The sequence below is a fragment of the Xenopus laevis genome, chromosome 1L (genome assembly GCF_017654675.1).
Source record: "Xenopus laevis strain J_2021 chromosome 1L, Xenopus_laevis_v10.1, whole genome shotgun sequence".
In the NCBI taxonomy this organism is placed as follows: Eukaryota; Metazoa; Chordata; class Amphibia; order Anura; family Pipidae; genus Xenopus; species Xenopus laevis.
This window is the reverse complement of record NC_054371.1, coordinates 113,080,952-113,103,841: the sequence shown is the minus strand read 5'-3', so window position 1 is coordinate 113,103,841 and position 22,890 is coordinate 113,080,952. Positions and strand designations below refer to the sequence as shown.

General features: G+C 38.0%; 1 protein-coding gene across 1 annotated transcript in view; it reads right to left on the bottom strand.

The window, feature by feature from the left end:
* LOC108713007 (cAMP-specific 3',5'-cyclic phosphodiesterase 4D) overlaps nucleotides 1–22,386 on the bottom strand; it is a 279,849-nt gene extending 257,463 nt beyond the window's left edge. Inside the window, exon 1 of the mRNA XM_018255647.2 lies at nucleotides 22,060–22,386. The gene's annotated coding sequence lies outside the window, so the exon portion shown is untranslated. The remainder of the gene's footprint in view (nucleotides 1–22,059) is intronic.
* Nucleotides 22,387–22,890: the final 504 nt, after the last annotated feature.

Genomic DNA, 22,890 nt, shown 5'->3' with positions numbered 1-22,890 from the left:
AGCTTAGGTATATAATAAATCTCTAAAAATGTGAGTTTTCCCCTTTAAAAACTCAACCAAATAGGCCTTTAGTTGTAACATTTAGGGTCCCATTTTTAAACCTTGATTTCTTTCTGGTTTAAGTTTTTAGGGGGAAAATTTTTATTCTGAAATCTGAAAAAAGTCAGGGTTTTCGACCGCTGAAAAAGTTGCATTTCCACAGCAAAAATTCAATAAAATTGAGTTTCAAAGTGTCTATCGTACAATAGTAATTGACACTCCATAGGGCCAGAGATAGGAAATGTATCAAGCAATTTATCCAATGGCGGAACTACCGGGGGAGCAGGGGGTGCGAGCGGGCCATGGTCCGCTCCCCCTCAGGGCCCCCTGGCAGTCCGTTCGCCGCTGAAAATGCAGCCAAATGCGGCCGTACGGAGGGGGGCACGTACCAGGGCCCGCCCCCCTCTAGGATCGCTTCTGAATTTATCTATTTTGAACAGTTTACAGAGTCACCCCCCAGCTGCTTTAGAAAGATATAAGAAGGTAAAAAATTACACTTCAATATAAGAAAATGGTCACAAATAGATATTGATTGAAAAAAGTCTATATTTAAACAAGAATATGAAGCTATTTTCACTTTTTACTTCCTACAACTTCTGGTCCCACAGAACTTCAAAGGAGCGGGTAAAATGAATTAGCGGTCCACTGCAAAGCCCCTGATAATGAGCTGTTTAAAACCTGTTGTTTACATAAGAGAGAGGTTTGTTTGTTTGAAGGTAAATAGGAATATGTAAATTAACCTGTTTATAAAGGAAGCGGGAAATTTAATGCCAGCTTTCAAATTAATGCTTTATAATGACAAACATATAGGAAAATATGGCTTCTTTTAAAGGGATGGTTCATCTGTAAATTAACCTTTAGTATGTTAAGGAATGAGTGATAAAGTAATTTTTGAACTGGCCTTCATTTTTTCTTTTTATAGTTTTTTAAAGTCACAGATCCCATCTAAAAAACAAATGCTCTGTAAGGCTACAAATGTATTGTTATTGCTAATTTGTATTACTCACCTTTCTATTAAGGGCCTCTTATAATCATATTAAAGTTTCTTATTTAAACCAATGCATGGTTGCTAGGGTAATTTTGACCATAGCAACCAGATTGCTAAAATTGCAAACTGGAGAGCAGCTGAATAAAAAAGCGAAATAATTCAAAAAACACAAATAATTTTTTTTTTTTAAAAAACAACAGCAAATTGTCTCAGAATATTACTCTGCATGATACAAACAGTTAATTTAAAGGTGAACAATCTTAAAATTAAAATATTAGGCATAAAGTTATTTCAACACAAGTCCTTTTTAATGTGCTCCTCTGCATTTCGCAATGTAATACTCTTCCTTAAACTGTTGTTGCATTGCAAATTTTCATTGCGCATTGCCCACTTTCAAGAAGTGCTTGAAGGTGTTGTAATCTTTTGGAGCAACAACTTTTTTAGTAAGAAGTTTTATTCCACTGTCGGTTTCCAGGTTCGCAAAAGCTATATTAAATTCACACAAAGGAAAATTTGTTCGCACAGGCATAACAAGGTCTTATTTACTTAAGAAGTGCAAAGTAGAACAAAAGAGTCTCAATTCCAGATGGGTTTTAAAAACAATACAAAACAAAGCAATTGTACATATTGATTCAAAAAACCTAAATCTGAGCAGCAGGCGCAATTCTTCTACCAACAAATACAGTAGGAGTAAATTGTACACCAACAGACATGAAAATGAATTTAAAGAGGAAAGTGATATTTGGTTTAAACAAACACTACTTTGCTCCATGCCACTAGTAAGTGCTCATTTGTATTTTATTGCTTGTGTTTCATGGCAAAGTGAACAGGAACAGTATGGTATCATGTGCTATCTACATCTTATTGGTATAGTCTCATAAACAGAAATGTGAGATTGTATAAAGAAATAGTTGTTTTATAGCAATTTTATAGAGGTGGCATTAGATCGTTTGGTCAAGATTTAACTCCATTAGTGCTCCATTGAAAGATGTGCTAATTTATAAATCTACTGCTTGATAAAACTTTCTGTTTCTAGCACCAGCTGGAGAATTACCTTTCTGTTGCTAGATAGCTAGCACATACCAGTTTTTCTTAAAGGGGTAGTTTACCTTTAAGTTAATTTTTAGTATGTTAAGGAACAGCCAATTCTAAGCACCTTTATTACTTCATTATTTATAGTTTTTTTATTATTTGCCTTATTTGACTCTTTCCAGCTTTCAAATGGGGCTCATTGACCCCCATGTAAAAACACGTACTCTATGAGGCTATAAATGTATGCTTACTTGCATTAGGCAACCTGGCTGGCTACATCGCCCCCCTCCTCAAGCATGCGTGCAAAGTGCATGCACATGAGCAGAACCGCGCACGAGCAGAACTATTGTTGAGTAGTTGCCGGCAGTGGGGAACTCGAGAGCCTGAACACAAGGGCGCGTGCAAACGGAAGAGCACAGGCATGCGCAGGCAGGCGCAAAGAGACAAGAGGACAAGAGGAGCTGCAAGTGGTGGAGGACACAAGGGTCTGAGTTAGGAGAAGGCGACAGAAGAGGTATGTGCCTGGCGCCCCTCCACCTTTGCACCCTAGGCACGTGCCTCTTCTGCCTACCCCTAGTTCCGGCCCTGTTTATTACAGAAGGAAATCATTTAAAAAAATAGAAATGGTTTGTATAAATAGAAAAACGACATTCCTCTCTTTTGGAGCTTTCTGGATAATGAGTTTATGGATAACAGATACCATACCTGTATTATCTTTCAGTATACTTAAAGTGTGTGTGTACAATTTCACTCGAGCCACGCAGAAATAGCTAAGATGAATTCACTACTGAGATAAGACAGTAATGAACTGCTCTCTCTACAAGGCAGACAAAACTGCCTGCTGCAATTATTGGGATGTGCAATACAACTGCCATTATTATTATTTTTTTCAGAAATCGATGTGCTCTGCTTGTTAGATATTGCTCTATATTTCTACAAGAACACTGGGAAACTTTATTGTTGTAAACTACAACAATAAAACCTTGCCTAATTTCCAATGCACAATGATTACAAATCTGCAATATTTCTCATTCTCTTCTCTGCCCAGGTGGTTATTACTTTCGAACAAAGAAGGAAATTACCTTTCCTAACAACTAACAAAAAAGGAAATGATCTCTTCCATTTTAAAAAAAAATTAGCAGAACCCATCTGATTAACTGACCCATAAAGAACATTTCTCTGGTGACTTTCAAAACTAAACAATGTGGGTGGCAAGCTAAACTTTTATTACAGACATATAACTCACCTAATTAGTTGGGAAGGTTAAGGAATCATGTCATCTCCCTCTAAAATATATTCTGTCTGTTCTTTTAATGTTTTCCTAGAATTCTCTCATTTTTTCTACTTTAATCTGGATAGTTTGTTCAAATTGAGCTTGAAATCACAATTTTGTTTCTCTTTTTACTAGGAAACCATTTAATAAAGGCTTAATTTATAATGCACTTAGTATGAGATACAGATACAGCTCCTATTTGCTTATTTTATTCTACTGAAAATGCTTTGCCCTTTCTTTGTCCTGAGGTACTTTTATGGGAAGCAATCTATGCACTATGTTACTATCCAATATCAGTACACTTCCTGATTTTATTGCATTTTTTAAGCTTTTTTGGTCCTTAATGGAACAGATGAAACTTAAGACAACACATACTGAAGACTTGAGTCTCACAGGTCTATAAAGTTATATTAAATGTTTTCAAAAATAAACATATCATGCTTTGTAGATATTATGTATCATTTTCCAAAAGGAATGTTATATGCTAATATATAATGGATTGTTGTGTTACAGCAGCAGTGCTGAGGAGGGAAAACTACCATCTAATTTTAAAGAATCATACTGTTTACTAAGGGTTAAGGTTCTATAAGAAGAGAACTACTGTTAACATTACAGGTATAGGATCTATTATGCAGAATGCCTGGCACCTGGAATTTTCTCAATTTTATCAAATCCATAATTTGAATATCCATACCTTAAGTCTACTAAAAAGCATTAAAACATTAAAAAAATATATAATTGTATAAATTGTTTTATTATTATTTATTGAGAAAAAGGAAATCATTGATCATTGGACTATAGGAGATAGCCTAGCCATATTTTGCAACTTTCTGAATACATTAATGGGTTCCAGGTAACTAGGAGGGTATAAGCTATTACTGAATAATGTGTCCTATGAGGTTATTTAATAATAAAGGCAGTAAGTAAGTAAGCCCAGGAGCAGTAACTACTAGAAATCAACCAGCAGGTAGCATTTACTGGTTAGCTATTTAAAAGCCTTTAATAACATATGGGGGTAAGATACATACAAGTGTGGGTTGTAGCTGCTGATGAACATAATGTTGGGAAGTAGATCTCCGACTCCAAAGTCCGGGTCATAGTTATGTGGAGCTGCAATTGTGCAGTAGCCATCAGAACAGAAAGGGTTAAAAACCACAGCTCAATGTTTTGTTTAAGTGGCAGAGTACTAATTGTAGTGTTCAAGGCTTGTGCTTTCATTAGGCACAGTACCTGGTAATTATTGACTGGTAAGATGAATACCAACATTTTGTGACTCTCTTTGAAAGGTTATTGGGTGCGTTTAAGATCAGATTTAACACCAGCATAAGTAAATACAGGTTAATGAAGGGCAGGTGACTAGCCAAACCTAATTTGAATCCCTAAATAACTGTATTCCAGTGGAACACAATTTGTTTTTACTTTTCTTACTTTCATAATGTAATCTTGTCATGGATGATTAGTAGTTAAGGATATTTTGTTAATTATACTGTATAATTATCAAATTATTGGTTCATCATAATCTATTTATATGGTGGTCTGTGGACCCGTCTACAGATGAGTATGATGTGTAAGATACACTTGGACAGAGACACTTGGACAGAGACAACTTTTTTTCTAATTTTGGTTCTGTACATTATCACAATGAATTTTAAATAAAACAACTCAGATGCAGTTGAACTGCAGACTTTCAGCTTTAATTCAGTGGGTTGAACAAAAAGATTGCATAAAAATGTGAGGAACTAAAGCCTTTTTTCTAAACACAATCACTTATTTCAGGGGCTCAAAAGCAATTGGACAAATTAAAAAACTGAAAATAAAATGCTTTTTTCTAATACTTGGTTGAAAACCCTTTGCTGGCAATGACAGCCTGAAGTCTTGGAACTCATGGACATCACCAGATTCTCGGTTTCCTCCTTTTTAATGCTCTGTCAGGCCTTTACTGTTGCTGTTTGTTTGTGGGCGTTTCTGCCCGAAGTTTAGTCTTCAACAGGTGACTGACTTGACCATTCAAGAATATTCCACTTCTTTGCTTTAAAGGAGATTTTAACCCTTTAACAAACACCCCCCACCCCACGTAGACCCCCTCCCTCCTCCCCCCAGCCTAATTGCCGCCCCGGGAAATACCCCATACTTTATACTTACCACGCAGCCATCTTTCGGTTCTTCGTGTCTTCTTCCGGCTCTTTGGAAATTTTTGTGAGTTTTGCAACCCAGGAAATTGCTCCAACTGTGCATGCACCGGCATGCCGATCTCCCACTCAGCTTGCCGAAGACCCGGAACGATGCCAGAATCTGTGCCGAGGGGTAAGTATAAAGTATGGGGCATTTCCCCGGGGGGGGAGTTAGGCTGGGGGGCGGAGGGAGGGTGGTATCTGTAGGGTGGGGGTACGTTTTTTTTTGTTAAAGGTTTGAATTCTCCTTTAATAAACTCCTGGGTTTCTTTGGCTGTATGTTTTGGGTCATTGTTCATCTGTATTATGAAACGCCTCCCAATCAATTTGACTGCATTTTGCTGTCAGTAGTATGTCAGACAGTAGGTCTCTGAACACCTCAGAATTCATTCACTGCTTCTGTCCTGTGTCACATCATGGATAAACACTAGTATCCCAGTGGCACTGGCAGCCATACACGCCCAAGCCATCACACTGCCTCCGCCATGTTTTATAGAGGTGTGGTATGCTTTGGATCATGAACTGTTCCACACCTTCTCCATACTTTTTTCTTGCCACCATTCTGGTAGAGGTTGATCTTTGTTTCATCTGTCCAAAGTATGTTTTCCCAGAAACAAAGTCCAATCTAGTCTTTCTATTCTTTATGCTTATGAGTGGCTTGCACCTTGCAGTGCACACTCTGTATTTACTTTCATGCAGTCTTCTCTTTATGGTAGACTTGGATATCGATACGCCTACCTCTTGGAGAGTGTTGTTCACTTGTTTGGCTGTTGTGAAGGGGTTTCTCCTCATCATGGAAATGATTCTGTGATCATCCACCATGGTTGTCTTCCGTGGACCTCCAGTTTGGCTTGCTAAGTTCACCGGTGCTTTCTTTCTTTATCAGGATGTACCAAACTGTAGATTTTGCCACTCCTAATATTGTTTTTTTTCTGTTTTTGCAGCTTAAGGATGGCTTGTTTCACCTGCATGGAGAGCTCCTTTGACCGCATGGTGTTTGTTCACACAAAATCTTCCACATACAAGCACCCCCCCCCCCTCAAATCAACTCCAGGGCTTTTATCTGCTTCATGATAATGACAAAACAAAGGAATTGCCCACACCTGCCCATAAAATAGCCTAATTGCCTAATTAGCCCCTGAAATGAAGTGATTGTGTTAAAAAAAAGGCTTTAGTTCCTCACATTTCTATGCAATCTTTTTGTTCAACCCACTGAATTAAAGCTGAAAGTATGCAGTTCAACTGCATCTGAGTTGTTTCATTTAAAATTCATTGTGGTAATGTCTCTGTCCAGATTTATGGACGTAACTGTATGTACTATATATATATATATATATATATATATATATATATATATATATATATATATATATATATATATATAAAGACCAGTGACACTGAGAAAACAGGCTGTTTGTGCATTTTTGTAACGGGAAGGAGATAAAAATTTCTTCCTTGTTTTGTGACAAAAATCATGCTGAATCCCAAACCGAATCCTGGATTTGGTGCATCCCTAATATATATATATATATGCGCACTGGGGGTCATTTGCATGGGTGGAACACGAGTTTGTGTATATATATATATATATATATATATATATATATATATATATATATATATATAATGTATTGATAGTACCTTTATAAACGGCACTTTAGAGAACATGTCTAATACTTTATAACTTTCCCTACTTCAGTAGAACTTTAAGGGCACACGGGCAGATTCGGGAAGATTAGTCGCCGGGTGACAAATCGCCTCTTCTTCGGGGCGACAATCTCCCCGAACTGCCTTCCCCTACCTTCCCGCTGGCTATAATGAAAAATAGCCAGCGGGATGGCACTCATGGCCCTTCGTTTTTCAAGGAGACTCATGAGTAAACTTTGGGCGACTTCTGAATATGCAGCGCCGCGAGTGCCAGAATATCTCCGAATCTGCCCTTGTGTCCTTACCCTAAGGGGCAGTAAATCCTCTTTTTATCAGAAGTTTTATAACAGTACCATACCTTCTGCCTATTCTTTCAGTTAGGAAATATTTGTCGTTATTTTATATTTCTTGCACTAAACAGGACAAAATATTGAAAGTAAAGTCATATTCTACAGTTCTCAATCAAAATAAACCAGCAGCCCACTATGATGCTCCTTATCACAAACACTATCAAAAGCTGCAGCTGGGCAAAGGTGGAGGGGGTTGTTGATATAAAGGGCTTTTCAGTCACCCGCTAAGTTTAAGAAGAACAATTTGACTTTAATTTCAGATTGTTCTCAGTTTAGTGCAAGAAACAACAAAAACCATATATATTTCTTGATTATTACAATAGACAAAATGTAAAGTATGTTCAGCAAAAGCCCTAGTAATTGAGGTAATTTTGAAAAGAAGGCTCCTAATATTTTATATTACATCTTGATTAAGGTTACATTAATAGAATATAAGCCCTACTCCTTCAAATGGTACACATCCCTTTATTCCCCCTGAAGCTTTAATATAGCAGGGGCTTAGGGGTCAACAGGTTGAACTGGATTTTCATCTGTTTCCAACAACTTAACTGTATTACTATGGTTACCTAGTGATGTCAAACAAACCAGACAAGCCAGAGCAAATCATAGTAAAATAACATAAGCTAAGAGGCAAAATGCCTGTAACAGGCCATACTGAAAAATATCTTTAAATTCCTATCCTTAAACATTACTGTATCTGATTCTGTGGTATTGCCTTAAAGCTATTTTGTGGATTAATTGCTAAAAAAAGTGAATTAAATGTTTTATATATGGGGTTGTGTGCTGACTGTCTGACAACTAAATGTGCAGGAATCAGTTGTGCCATACTCATCTGTTGGATCTGCTCACTGATGGATAATATGTTTAGTTAATTACATATCTCATTAAGAAAAATGCAATGTAGATCAGGAGTTTTGCTTGATTATAAAGACACGGCAGACATTGGCATAATGAGATTAATAAGCACTGGTACAAAATATATGCCGTAGGCATCTGATATCTTTTTTTTTTTTAAATTTCTTTCTTTATTATTTTTTTTCCACACAAAAAAGAAAACAAAAACAAATTAAACAATACACAAACAAAAAAAAAGGGAAAAAGGGGTACAGAAAATAAATACAGGGGGGGGGGGCATTGGGAGGGTGATGTATTAATCTTAAATCCCACAGTTCATAACCACTTGAACATTTGTCCCATATTTGTTCTCCCAACATAGTTTCTTTTGCTTACTGCTACTTTATTCCCCTCCTATTTTTCCATTTTGGTCTAGTGAATCTCTGAATCTGTGCCATGGGGTCCAAATCTTCCAATAAGTTGCACTATTACTGTGGTATATATATGTTAACTCCTCTAGCTGTCTTATTTCTTCTACTGATCTCATCCATTCATTGAATGAAGGAGGTTCCTTGGATTTCCAATGTTTTGGGATTAAAGATTTGGCTACTTGGATAAGGTAAAAAGTAAGTATATCATCTAATATCTTGTGGTTCTCCAGATTTACATTTAGTAACAGTGTTACGTGATCTTCTATCTGTACATTGACTGATGTGATTATTTTTATGCTTTCTAAGATTTGTTCCCAATAGTCCTTCAGTTTTGGGCAGGTTAACCACATACAGTATGTAGATGATTTCCCACTTTATCATTGCATCTCCAACACCCGTATTGCTTTTGCGGGTATATTTTATTTAACCTTGCTGGGGTTAAATGCCACCTTGTAATTATTTTATAGATTGCTTCTTTCATTTTTGAAGCCCTGGCCTTTTTGTTTCCTTGCTTAAAAATATTCACCCACACTTGTTCTGGTATACTAACTCCCAGTTCCTTCTCCCAGGAGCGGCAAAACGGTGGTAATTTATATTCACCTGAGTGGAGGAGGATATCGTATACCTTTGAGAGAGGTTTAATCAAGTCTGGGTCAGTTTCTATTATCTCTTCCCATTGTGTTAATGGTCTGTCCCAGTTTTTCTCTCTTTTCATATTGATAAAATAATATAATTGGTTGTATCCCCATATATCCCTAGGGTGTTTCCCCCACCTTTCTTGTAGTTCCTGTAGAGGTATAATCTTATCTCCTCTGATCAGGTCTCGAATTTTTGTGGGTTTTTCTTCCCATTTCTCCCACCTTTGATATGTTCCTCTTTCCAAGCTTGGGGGGTAGTTTGGGTTAAGCGTCAATGGTTGTAATACATAAGGAGCCTGGGTCAGATGCAAATCTATTTTAATCTTATGCCATACTTTAAGAGTGGTATTTATTAAAGGGTGTTGTGTTATCATTTTGATCTTTCTCCACTTATCATCCCAAAGTGCATTTTCGATTGGGTAGTCTCCCCATTCTTGTTCAATATAACTCCAATCTTTTTTCCCTTTTTTCGTCGTCCAATTTAATATTCTAACCAAATGTACAGCAATATAGTATAAATATGGGTCTGGAGCCGCCATCCCACCCTTCTCTTTGGGGTCCGTTAAGATTTTATAGCTAATTCTTGCTTTTTTCCCATTCCATATAAACCTCGTAATCAACGATTTTAGTTTTTTAAAAAATGTTTGCGGTAGGTCTATTGGTAAAACTTGGAATAGATATAATACTTTTGGTATTACGACCATCTTTATAGCTTGTAATCTTCCTGTCCACGACATTTTGATTTTTCCCCAATTATCTATTGTTTTTTGTACAGAAGTTAACATAGGGATGTAATTATCTTGATAAGCCTTCTCCATGTCCCCACATATATTTACTCCTAAGTATTTGATGGTAGAAAGCGACCACTTAAATGGGAAGTTTTGTTTAATCTGCAGTGCGGTGTCCTCTTTCACATTTATGTTTACAATCTCAGATTTAGAGTAATTAATTTTAAAATTTGAAAATTCTCCAAATATCTTCAATAATCTTATCAAATTTGGTAGGGTAATTAGAGGGTTCGTTATATAAATCAATAAGTCATCAGCAAACGCTGCAGTTTTATATTCTTTGCCCTTTATATTCACTCCCACAATATCCTGATTGTTTCTTATATGTGAAAGCAATACCTCCATCACCATTAGAAACAGAGTAGGTGATCTGAGGCATCTGATATCTTCATACCAACACCAGGGAGGTACATGCCCCTAAATATCTTCAATTCCCTGCCAATTTTCCTGCACACCTTCAATGTGTCCCTAATTTGCAATACATCTTTTATTTCCCCTACAATACATTATATACATACAATAGTGTGCTAGCAGAACCCTGTACAGCCCATAGTACCCAGGGCCGCTCCTGCCATGAGGCAAGGTGAGAACTTTGCCTCAGGCAGCAGTGAGTGGCCAGTTACAAAGAGATATTTGGAGATATGTTGGTCATATAACCAACAATTTCAATTATTTCAAAGGAGAGACATTTTTGGGAGATTTGCCACTCGCAGTCATCGTAAATAATTACAGGCAATAAATATCCCCGTCAGCCACTGCCCTAAATTAGTATTTTGTGGTTTCTGAGTAAATTTTCTATTGCTTGATTTTGTCTTCGTTTGTAGCTTCATAACCCCATAAAACTATTTTTAAATGTTGCCATGATCTGTGAAGCAAGAAACCTTAGACTGCTTGGGGAATTGTACTCTATAGCAGGAGACCCTTCACCAACACCCATTTGGGATCCCATAACTTTCTACTGTGGACTAACAGGGAACTGAACATGGCAGAGTTTGATCCAAAGCAAAGAAAAGGGTCAAACAGAATTGTAGTCAAATGAGGTTACAGGTCAGGGCAGGAACTGAACTGAAGATCAGTGCAAGAGAATGGAAGACTACGTTCTGGCCTTCCAGTCCATCCGACAAATGTATTTAGATGCTTTGTGAATTAGTCTTGCACATCAGCAATGTAATGAAAAGCCTAATAGATTAACTCAGATGTAATATTAACCCTAACATGGAAGTGTTTAAACAGTGGTGGGGGGGCTTTGGGGTACATTGGAGCCACAAAAAAAGATATATCGCTGGCAGAAAGTCTGGGGAGCTTTTGAAAATAATAGTTACAAAAGGCAGGTGCTTAAAAATACTTAATATTCAACCCAATTTTTAAACCTGTGTCCATTAAGTATTTCGTGTTTTGCGGGTGTAGCTTTCTGTGAATTATCTTAGTACAGTTCAAATATGACACAAATGCCCACCAGTGACAAGTGTCACATCTGTGCAGAAAGAAATGAAGGAAAATATACTGTAAAAATATAAGAGTGGTGGGAGGGGGCAAAAAAGCAAGAAAAGAAATATGCTTATTTAAAAATACAGACATAGAACAAGATTTATTACATTTTTATTGGCCTGTGTAGCATTAAATGCACAATTTTTGACCAAACACACAGACATTTAATATGTACTTAGCAATATGCCTAGTGCCATCTGTATTCTTAAGCACTTTCAGCTACATAAAATGTACTGGCCCTATTGAGGGGTAATGTGCACGGTTGATCAATATATTCCACCACTGCTTCTTTTTAAGCGATAACCTGCCTGTTAAAGCAAGTGGTATGATAAAAAACTTCAGAATGCCAAATATTAACTGAACCATTGACAGCCATAGAGTATGACACATGAACTAGTTAATCATTTGAAGGAAACCATTAGCTGTTCAGCCACATGCAAGTTTTAGATCACTTTCAAAATATATTAACTACTAGGGACAGACACAATAAAAGTATTTAATAAATGGAGAATAGACACATCATGGGAAAAATATCCTTTTACCAACTTCACCCAAACTAAGGAGCTGTTTTTTCTACCAGGAAATACCCTTAAAAATCAGGTACAGGTATGGGACCGGTTATCCAAAATGCTCAGGACCTGGGGTTTTCCCAATAACGGATCTTTCCGTAATTTGGATCTTCATACCTTAAGGAGGTTATTTATCAAAGGTCGAGTTGTGAGGTTTCTTCTACCTTGAATAAACTTACAATTCGAATGTTTGCTAATTTATGGAAAAAAAAATTGTCAAAAACTCAAGTGAATGCAATCAGGATGAAAAACTTGAACACTCAAATTGATTGAGTTATCAGCGACAAAAACCTAGAATACCTTGAATTGATCAAGTTTTTGAGTGCAAACAACCGAAAAAAAAATCAAAAAGGCTAAAAACATCTCAAATAGTTTAAGGGACCTCTGCCATTAAATTATACATGACCTCGGGTTTTTTAGCAGCTTCGGGGCATAAAAAATTGTAATTTTTTTTTCCAGAAAATTTGAGATTTTACTGAAACTACCCTCAAAAAGCTTTTTTGAAAAACAACCTTTAATAAAAAAAACCCCTAAGTCTACTAGAAAATCATTTAAATATTAAACCTAATAGGCTGGTTTTGCTTCCAATATGTAAGGATTAATAAAATCTTAATTTGTACAAGTACAAGGTACTGTATTAATAAATAACCCCCCCTCAGGGGGTTATTTATTAAAGTCGAGTTGTGTTTTTTCCTCAAAAATTTGAGTTTTTCGAGGTTAGTTTCAGTAAAAACTACATTTTTTATAAACCCAATAGGCTGGTTTGCTTCCAATAAGGATTAATAAAATCTTAGTTTGGATCAAGTACCAAGTACTGTTTTGTTACTTCATAGAATTTTCTTTTAAAATTTAGATTATTTGGATAAAATGGAGTCTATGGGCCCAGGCTTAGGTGGCCTTTCAACAAATTCTGGCCAGCTGGTTTCTGGACAACAGACCCCATACCTGTATAGAAGAAGTTCCAGCATTTTTGGAACTTAAATGTATTTTTGGCACACAGGATATGATGTAACGAGTAATGATCGTTCGCCAGAATCAGCTTTTTGGGTCTTGCTCATGCTGCAGGTTGCCCATATCAAGGTACAAAGTACTTGTAGGTTAGAATAGCAAGGTAGAGCCAAACAACACAGCAATAATTCCCCATGCCACTTCAATTTAGTCATATTCTATAGCATGTTCAGATATTTTATAAGATTGTCTAAGATAGCACTTCTTAAACTATTGATGCAACATCAAAAGAAAGTTCACATGCGTCACCAGAAGCATGGAAACAGAAACAAACCTTAGGACAATAGGAATTGTGTTTGGTTTGTACAAACGTTAGAACAGGCTGTCACACATACCACCTATACAATGCTAATAACTACTTTTATACTGTGTTGTAGGCTACAGTTTGTCAAGGTACTGAATGTCACATGAATTAACTTTTTTATTATCACTTATCTAAACACTGGACTAAAATGAGACTATTTAGTAAACAGGAGGTATCTCTAGTTAGAAGCGTCATTGCATAGAGCTCTGCTCCCTAGCCTTTCCTTGCTTTGGAGGGATAAATCCAGTTGTTCATCACAGCTCAGATAATTCTCTCTAATTCCTCTGGGTCCTACACTGCAGTTATAATAATATAATATAGAACGCATTGCTGTGCCTGGCAGAGGGAGCTGAGATGTGAAAAAAGATTGCAAATTGCTCAGGACATGATTTTAAATTGATTGATTGAGAGGGTTTATAGTACAGCTAATAGAACTTCCTTTCAACCAGCCAGTATAGTGTAGCGCTAATGCCCACTAAAAACCAAGTCTGCAACACAAAGATGGCTAATCAGGAACAGCACTGAATATAATTTTTTAAAGCCATGACAGACTTTAATTGCAGATAAAACATACTAAACAGATACAGAGAAATCATTCATAATTAGCAGAAATGATTAACTGCCCTACATTATGAAGGATTGTACAAAGAATATTGTTTTTTTACCAAGATAACATTTTCATAAAATGAAAATATATACTACAGGTATGGAACCTATTATCCAGAACGCTGGGGACCTGGGGTTTTCCAGATAATGGATCTTTCCGTTATATGGATCTTCATAGCTTAAATCTACTAGAAAAATTATTTAAACATTAAAAAAACCCAATAGGATGGTTCTGTTTCCAATGAGGATTAATTATTTCTTAGTTTGGATCAAGTCCAAGGTACTGTTTCATTATTGCAGAGAGTCTATGAGAGACGGCCTTTCCATAATTCAAAGCTTTCTGGATAACGGATCTCATACCTGTATTAGGAGTTTTCAAGCTTTCAATTCCCTTTAACAAACAGTGAAGGGACAAGGTATAATTTGTACAACTACCGTAAATGGTATCTGCCATGTTGCTTACATTTATTATTCTCTATTTACATAGCACAAATATATTTTACAGTGCTATACAGAGATTATACATCAATCATATCAGTCAGTAAATCATTCTCACACACTAGGGCCAGGTGTCACTTAACCTTTTTGGATTGTGGGATAAAACTCAGAATATACAGGACTCCTTGCAGAGCTCAGGCATAGGTAGGATTGACATGCTTCCACAGACACCCGCAAGCATAACCCTTGTTGTCTTGTGCACGGCACTGTGCAATGCACATATATGATTTACCATTGCAGGCTATGCAAAACGCAATATTTCTGGAGTACCATGCCCATCAATAACAACATTAGCATGCAGTTCACTAAGGTGCAAGTCAGTTGCAGGTTTAGGTGCAATACATTAAGGCTCTGTCCCATAACCAGGATGTTGTTAAATTGCAACTCACAGCTTTACCCTTTAATATATGAAGGAAACAATATGCTAAAGGAACCTGCTGGAAGTAATAACTCTTTAAAGCAGGTGTCAAATTCAGGGCACCTTTCACACAACTCATAAAAGCAGGCTGAAGTGTTGCATTGGCATTAGGTGAAAGCACTTGTATGGGTGCAAGTGCCTTTGTAAATCATTTTTAAGCACACAAGATTTTCCTTTATTTATTATACTTTATTTAATGGTATTTTATGGGAAACCAAGACCAGACAGACTCCGCTTAAAATCAAACTTATTCAATCAAGTAATCATTACGCCTTAAAGGAGAACTAAACCCTAAAAATAAATATGGCTACAAATGCCATATACTTATTTTTATATACTGAACTTATTGCACCAGCCTAATGTTTCGGCTTCTCAATAGCACTGATCAAGAACTTCAAACTTACTTGTGCTTATCAAGCAGAAAATGATGTTTGTTTGTAATATAAGCTGATGCTACAGGGCTGATTATTAAATTCTGATAAAAATTGCACTGGTTTATGTGCTGTCACTTAATAATTAACTGTATTACTAATTACTAATCAGCCTTATATTGTGACATTTATATTCTATGTACTGTATATTGTGAGTAGGTCCCTAAGCTCAGTAAGTGAAAGCAGAACAGAGCACGTGCATCAGCAGAAAAGAAGATGGGGAGCTACTGGGGCATCTTTGAAGACACAGATCTTCACTGCTAAAGGGCTGTGGTTTGCTTTGGCTAGTACAGAAGCCCAACACATAGGGGAAAATTCATCAAGGGTCGAATATCGAGGGTTAATTAAGTCAAAGGATTTTGCGCAAATAGTTCGATCGTACGAAGGAAGGAATAATCGTACGAATCGAACGATTTGAAGGATTTTAATCCAACGATCGAAGGATTATCCTTCGACCAAAAAAACATAGCCAAGCCTATGGGGACCTTCCCCATAGGCTAACATTGGGTTCGGTAGCTTTTAGGTGGCGAACTAGGGGGTCAAAGTTTTTTCTTAAAGAGACAGTACTTCGACTATCGAATGGTCGAATAGTTGAACGATTTTTAGTTGGAATCCTTCGATTCGAAGTCGATGGTCGAAGCGGCCCATTTGATGGTCGAAGTAGCCAAAAAAAACTTCGAAATTCAAAGTATTTTTTTCTTCTATTCCTTCACTCGAAGTTAATGAATTGGCCCCATAATGTACATAATTTATAGCTACTTCTTTAGTTATGGTTTAGTTGGCCTTTAAATAGAACTGGTAGAATCTGCTTTATAAGGATAATTTATGACTTCCGACTGCCAGTGCAATTAATATACTGTGGCCCCAAACTGGATTCATTTCTCAGATGTCTGTGACGAAAGCAGAACAAACTTCAGATGAAAACTGATACAGCTATGTTCTACGCCACCTAAATATTTGGACTATGTAGATAAACATTTAATCTGAAGGTCTGAAAACATTTGTATCTAAATACACTTTTAAACCAGCTTGTCAGTATGGAAGTGCATTTGTTTTGGGATGCTTATGTTATTACATCATTATGCATAAGGCCACAACACTCATCATCAGATCTGTGAAGTAGCATTTTTTTACTTTATACTGGCAACTTTTGGAGATAATACTCTATCAGCATGGAATATAAATTACATTTATCTACATTATGTGCAACATTTATGTATTGTTGCAATGTAAGGGCAGAAACACACGCTGCTGTTTCGGGAGATAAGTTGCTTCTTTTTCGGGCGACTAATCTCCCTGAACTGCCTTCCCGGCCAGCTAGAATGTAAATCGCCGGTGGGATGGTATTCGGAACGCTTCCTTTTCCGAAGTAGCCTCACGAGAAAACTGTGGGCAACTTCGGAAAACAAAGTGCTTGGATTGCCATCCCGCTGGCGATTTTCATTCTGGCCGGCAGGAAGGCAGGTGAAGGCAGTTCGGGGAGGTTAGTCGCCCTGAAGAAGAGGAGATTTGTCGCCGGGGGACTAATCTTCCCGAATTTGACAGTTTTTCTCTGCCCTAAGAAGCACTGTTGGTAAGAACTTGTCAGAAATAAGATAACAACAAAGACAATTCCCTTAACACTACATCTAATGATACCAATAATTTTGCATAAAATAAAAAAGTGTGTAGGTAAGTATTTGGGAAACCTATGCAGATGGATATATAATGCCATCCCCCACTCCAAGCATCACATTTTGCCTGAGGCTCCATAGTGGCAAGCCCCGACAAGAATAAAAGAAAATGCTTATTCCCAGGATTTTACTTACATTCAGAAGCTTGGCCTAACTCAAAAGAGCTTAAAGCAAGCAAAGACAAAACAAAAAAATGCCACTAGCTCCCACACCTATCCAAAGCTGCTTCAGAGACTTTCTTATTGCATTTTGTAGCCTCAGAAAGTGTCCTTCAGGCTATGAGATGAGACAAAGTGTCAAATGACACTAGCTGCAGAACACTGCAGGTGGAATGCCTTCCGTGACCTAATCCTTGCTACATACTGAAAGGACCCAGGGGCACAGGACTAATGCAGGGTAATAGCTGCCCTTGTCTGATTCTGACCAACGACCATCACTGGACATCAAACAGATGAGGGATGACAGGAGTGCAGTCTATCACAGCAAGTATTCCTGCTATGTCACTTAGCCCCACACCATTCTGCTTACCCCCATGTGTTCTCTGTCAATGCTTGCAGGCCCCCTCACTGCATATAGCCATGCTAGATAAAGCTAAACCAGGAGCCTTTCATGGCCACAATAATGGTGCACCAATAGCCTTGTATTCTACAGGTTTTGTACATGCCTGTTTGTTTGTGAAGTAACCTATGGTAACCAATGAACAACAAGCTTTGACTGCTCAGATGCATGTACTCTAATGAAAGCAAAGGTTCATAGTGCTAATATTTTGTTTTGGACTGCATAACAGCAACCAGATGTATGCACTCTGCCACAAGACAAACGCAACATGGAAATATCAGAGATCTTGCTTTCTGGGAAGAGCAGTTGTAACCAGGCATCCTTACCGGAGTTAGCACCCCAAGTGATTGTAGTTACCGGGCCGGTGCTCCTATCAGCAGAAAACTGCACAGGCCTGGGGTTATACCAGTGAGCACCACAATTTTTTAGTTAAATTTGGGCTATTCGTTCTACTACCATGTTCTACTACCATACGAATAAGGATAAAGACGGAAGAAGATCGATCCGTGGTGCTCACTGGTATAACCCCGGGCCGGAGCAGTTTTCTGCTGATAGGAGCACCGGCCCAGGGTTTCAGGTAAGTAACTACAATCACTTGAGGGTGCCTAACATTTGGCACCCCAAAGTGCTGCAAGCCTTTCCTTCTCCTTTAAGTGGCTTGGGAGGAATAATAATAAAATAAATCCATGTTATTGTAAAATATCTTCTAAAAAAGATCTACCATTTCTGCTTTACCACCAAAAAGGATACACACGGGTCGTGTGGGAGGTTGGCAGCGCTTCTGCCACCTCAGGGCAGCAGTGAGGGCTGAGATGGGTGTGTGTGTGTGTGGGGGGGGGGGTTTACTCTACTGTGAATGTATACTACCCAGGGCAGTGCAAGGAATTTCAGGGAAAAGAGAAGATAAAACACTCAATAGAATAGAACCACAGATACATTTTTATATGAGGATGTTGGGGACAACCAGTGGTGTAAATACTGGGGTAAAAGGAGAGTGGCGGAGAGTAATGTCATTGCCAAAGCAGTTCTATAAAATAGGTCCCTAATTTTGCTGCCAATTGCTACACTTCCTGCAATGCAATGCTGAACCTGTACAATTCCAAAGAGTTGGCTTTGACTCAGAAGAACAATAAGTCTAACCTAATGTGCCCATACGCCTTCATAGAAGAAACATTAATGGACAGCTTTTGGATATACATTTTAAATACAGGTATGGGATCTGGAAACCTGTTATCTAGAAAGTGTGGTTTCCAATAGACTCTATTTAATCCAAATAATGCAATTCCCGTTTGTCTGTAATAATATAACAGTATTTTGCCCTTCAGCACTTCAGCAATACAAATGGACTCTTGGAACAACTAAGATATAATTAATCCTTATTGGAAGCAGCGCCTATTGGGTTTATATAACGTTTACACGATTTTTTAGTAGACTTAAGATGGCCATAGGTGTGCAGATCGTTCTTTGCAATCTCCCGACCTACCACTAACCATTGAGATTAAATAAAGTAGGAAAGAGAACAAATCAGACAATGTTCTGACCATTAATTCAAAGACAGCAATCGTATGAAAGTTATGTTTGACAAAAAGTCGTGACAGGCAGTCACCCACTGATATCGTCAGATAGGCAATACATGCAGAGATATTATGGTTAGCCGAAATCTCCTAACCTGTCTGATCAACTAAATGACTGATCTCCATGGCACGAAAAATGTCGGAACGATCCACACACATTACAAAAGTCGTATGAAATTAAGATTTGTGCATCTATGGCCATCTTTAAGGTACGAAGATCCAAATTATGGAAAGAACTTTTTTTCAGAAAATCCCAGGTCCTGAGTATTCTGGATAACAGGTCCCATACCTGTAATTTGAAATCTATAGAAGGAAAGGAATCTATACTGCCAGTGTTACTGGATAATATATTAAAGGTTTGTCTGCAAGTGGTATTTTCCCTTTTTAAAAAGAGCATAAAGTTATCCAATTCCTTATGGACATTTTATACTGTAGCATTCTGGAGCATTTTAGCTTACAGAATTTCCAAGAACAAAAAAACATGAAAATATTGTGTCTGTTCTTCATTCCATTCACCCAGTGCCAGAATACAGTTTAGCTGATTGTATGGCACACGGAATACCCACACAAGAGGGGAGCGAGCAGCTGACAATTAGCAAGGGATGAACAATGTGCAGTACCTGTACCTTATGCTGAAGAGTCAAAGCAGTGTTTTCCTGCATTTGCCACTTCAAATTGCCACTGCAATTAAGTAATGGCATTCTTTGCAGCAGGTTAAAGAGGAAATAATAATAAATAAAATATGTTAATGATGGATCAGCAAGACTTCAGCAATACAAAGGGACTCTTGGAACAACAGTAAAGTCATAATACAAAAACCATAATCGCCGGAGTACCAGACCCTTACTTCATGAGCTGACCACTGTCCGTATGTAGCTTTAGCGAGACCCTTGATATTCAATTGATACACAATCAAGATATTTAGTTACTATATAATGCTATCAACCTATTTTTTCTGTGTTTACTCCTCCAGTCACCATTTTGCTATTGCTTTCCGAGGTATAACTGTGCCCAACAAAGTTTGTTTTTATGTTTCATGTTTCATGGTTTCTCTTAGAAAGCGGCTACGAGATATGCCATCTGCTGATAACATATAATAATCCTTATGTTGGACTAACATGTGATCATAAAATGTACCTTATGTTTTAACTTTTCACTGCAGGAATCTCATGCCATTGTATTTTCTGTTTTTTGTAAAACACGAAAATAAAGAATTTACAAAAAAATAATACAAAAACCATTTATGTTACTGGACTAACAGGTGCTGCTTTTTGATACCATGTCCTTATGTGCGATAGTTAGTCCATATTGGTAAGGTATTTGCATTAAATTACACTCCAGCAACCTCTCACCACTTCCACCAGGTAATTCTGGGAGTTGTAGTTTTACAACATTTCCCTTTACCACCTGGTCTTCACATGGTAAAGCATGTATATAAAGTAATACAGGTAGTGCTGGTATTTAAGAAGGCCCTAATATGACAGATAGGACTGATAGTGACCATATTACACAAAAATACAAAAATGTAATGCAATGTAAAACAATAATGCTTACATGATTTCTAGTAGTCTAAAGGTATGTAGATCCAAATTATGGAAAGAGCTGTTATCTAGAAAGCCCCAGGTCCCGAACATTCTGGATAACAGCTCCCATACCTGTTCTGTACAATATTTACAGTATGTTGCAGATTAAGCAATATAGCCCTGTGGCTGCTGGGGGTAAGAGGTATTAGGACCCAAATGGGGCACCAACTGATAAAGATTCAGTGGGCAAATTTGCCCGTGGGCAGTAACCCATATCAACCAATCAAATTGCTGCATTCATTATTCTACTTGCAGCTGGCTTTAAGAAGCTAATGACTGATTAGTTGCTATAGGCAATTGCCCTTGGGCAAATGTGCCCAGTGTTGATAAATGAGCCCCACTGTGTGCTCATAATATGTCTCACTTTTGAACTTCATGTATGGGGTACCCTAAAATAATACTATTAGTTAGATACACCAACAGTATAAATCTAAAGAAGGTGATCCATATTGGGTTACTGAAATAATTACCTGTAAACTATTCATTTTTCTTTCCATTAGCACTGGAATTTACTCTGGCTGTCTGGCTGATGCTGCTGCTCAAATAAATGTGTAAAGAAGGATAAATAAATGATAGAGTGCCTGAACAGAAAATAATTATTAGGGAAAATTCTATTCTGCCATTTAATCTGTTTTATGGTTGCCAGGGTCACTCTTCATAGTAGCCAGATTGCAGTTTCACATTTCACCTTGGAAATCGGCAGTACAGACAGTCGAATACTTCAAAAACTGAAGAAAAAAATGAAGGCCAACTGCAGAACTGCTTTGCATACTTCCACTGGGCTAAAAGGGTATGTGTAGCCCTGGTTGCGGTCCTATATAACTCTTTTGCATACAAGGTTTAGAAGGGGACCATGAGACAGAAATCAGTTACTGCACTGGTACTGGATTGGACGATCATCTGTATCATTTAGTTATCATGCAATGATAACTAAAACCAAAAAGTCATGCTTATAAATTCTTGTCAATTAACAAGTATGCTAAAATCAGGCATCTGCATCTATTGTTGGACTACAATTCCCAGCAGCACCCTCGAGTGCAGAAGTGAGAGTTTGTAGCTGAAGAGGAAGGCTGCAGAGTTGACCTTACTAGCACATGAGTTGCACGGTTCAAGACATGCCAGTGGGTGCAGCCCTGAGCCCTGACAGCTGGTACTTACTAGAGAGAAGAGTGCGGATCAGAGGAGGATTTATTGCCTCTCGGGCAGGTTCATGCAGCTTGAGTGGAGATTAGTATGGCCGCCGGCGAGCAGCAATATGCCAACGTTTGCAGAAGTGATCCGGACAAACTGGTGAGCGCTGTCACACTGATTCCGTGCCAGGAGCATGGCACAAGGGCAAAGGCCAATGCTTAATAAGCTTCACACTTGCTCTCCTACCACGTGCAGCTCAGCCTAATAATCTGCCCCACAGACTGGAGCAATTGTAACGGAGTCTAATCGTCATTCCCAAAGCTATCAGTCAATGAACAAGTACAGAAACTTTAAATTGCCTCCTCTTCTGTACTCCTGGTTGCTCCTCCCCTCGCCCCTCGCCCCTCCCACCACTGCCCCTATACGCTGCCCGAAGTGCCCCTCCCCTCACTGCTGCCTCATTGCAACCTAGTGCTGCTCTCGTTGTGCTGTTAACTTCTTTTACTCTTATCGTCTCCGGCCTTAGCCGTCTGTCTTCTTATCGCTTCTCTCCCCAGAGTCTGAAATGGCACCGACACATTCCTAGACCTGCTCCCTGCCCAGCCAGTAATCCACCTGTTTATTCTCACAACCGAACTGTTACTTTCATCCTGTCCTCTTACTATCTGTAGTAATTATAGAAAAGGATTGATAAAATTCTATTTTTATTCAAAAACTCCCTATTATAAATATTTTCTTACTGACCCCATGACAATCCACCTTATGCATTTGGTACCCTCCGGTACTTAGCCATAGGTGATTGGAACTAGGTACCAGTAGGGTTGCAACCTTTTTTAGAAAAAAATACCAGCCTTTCTA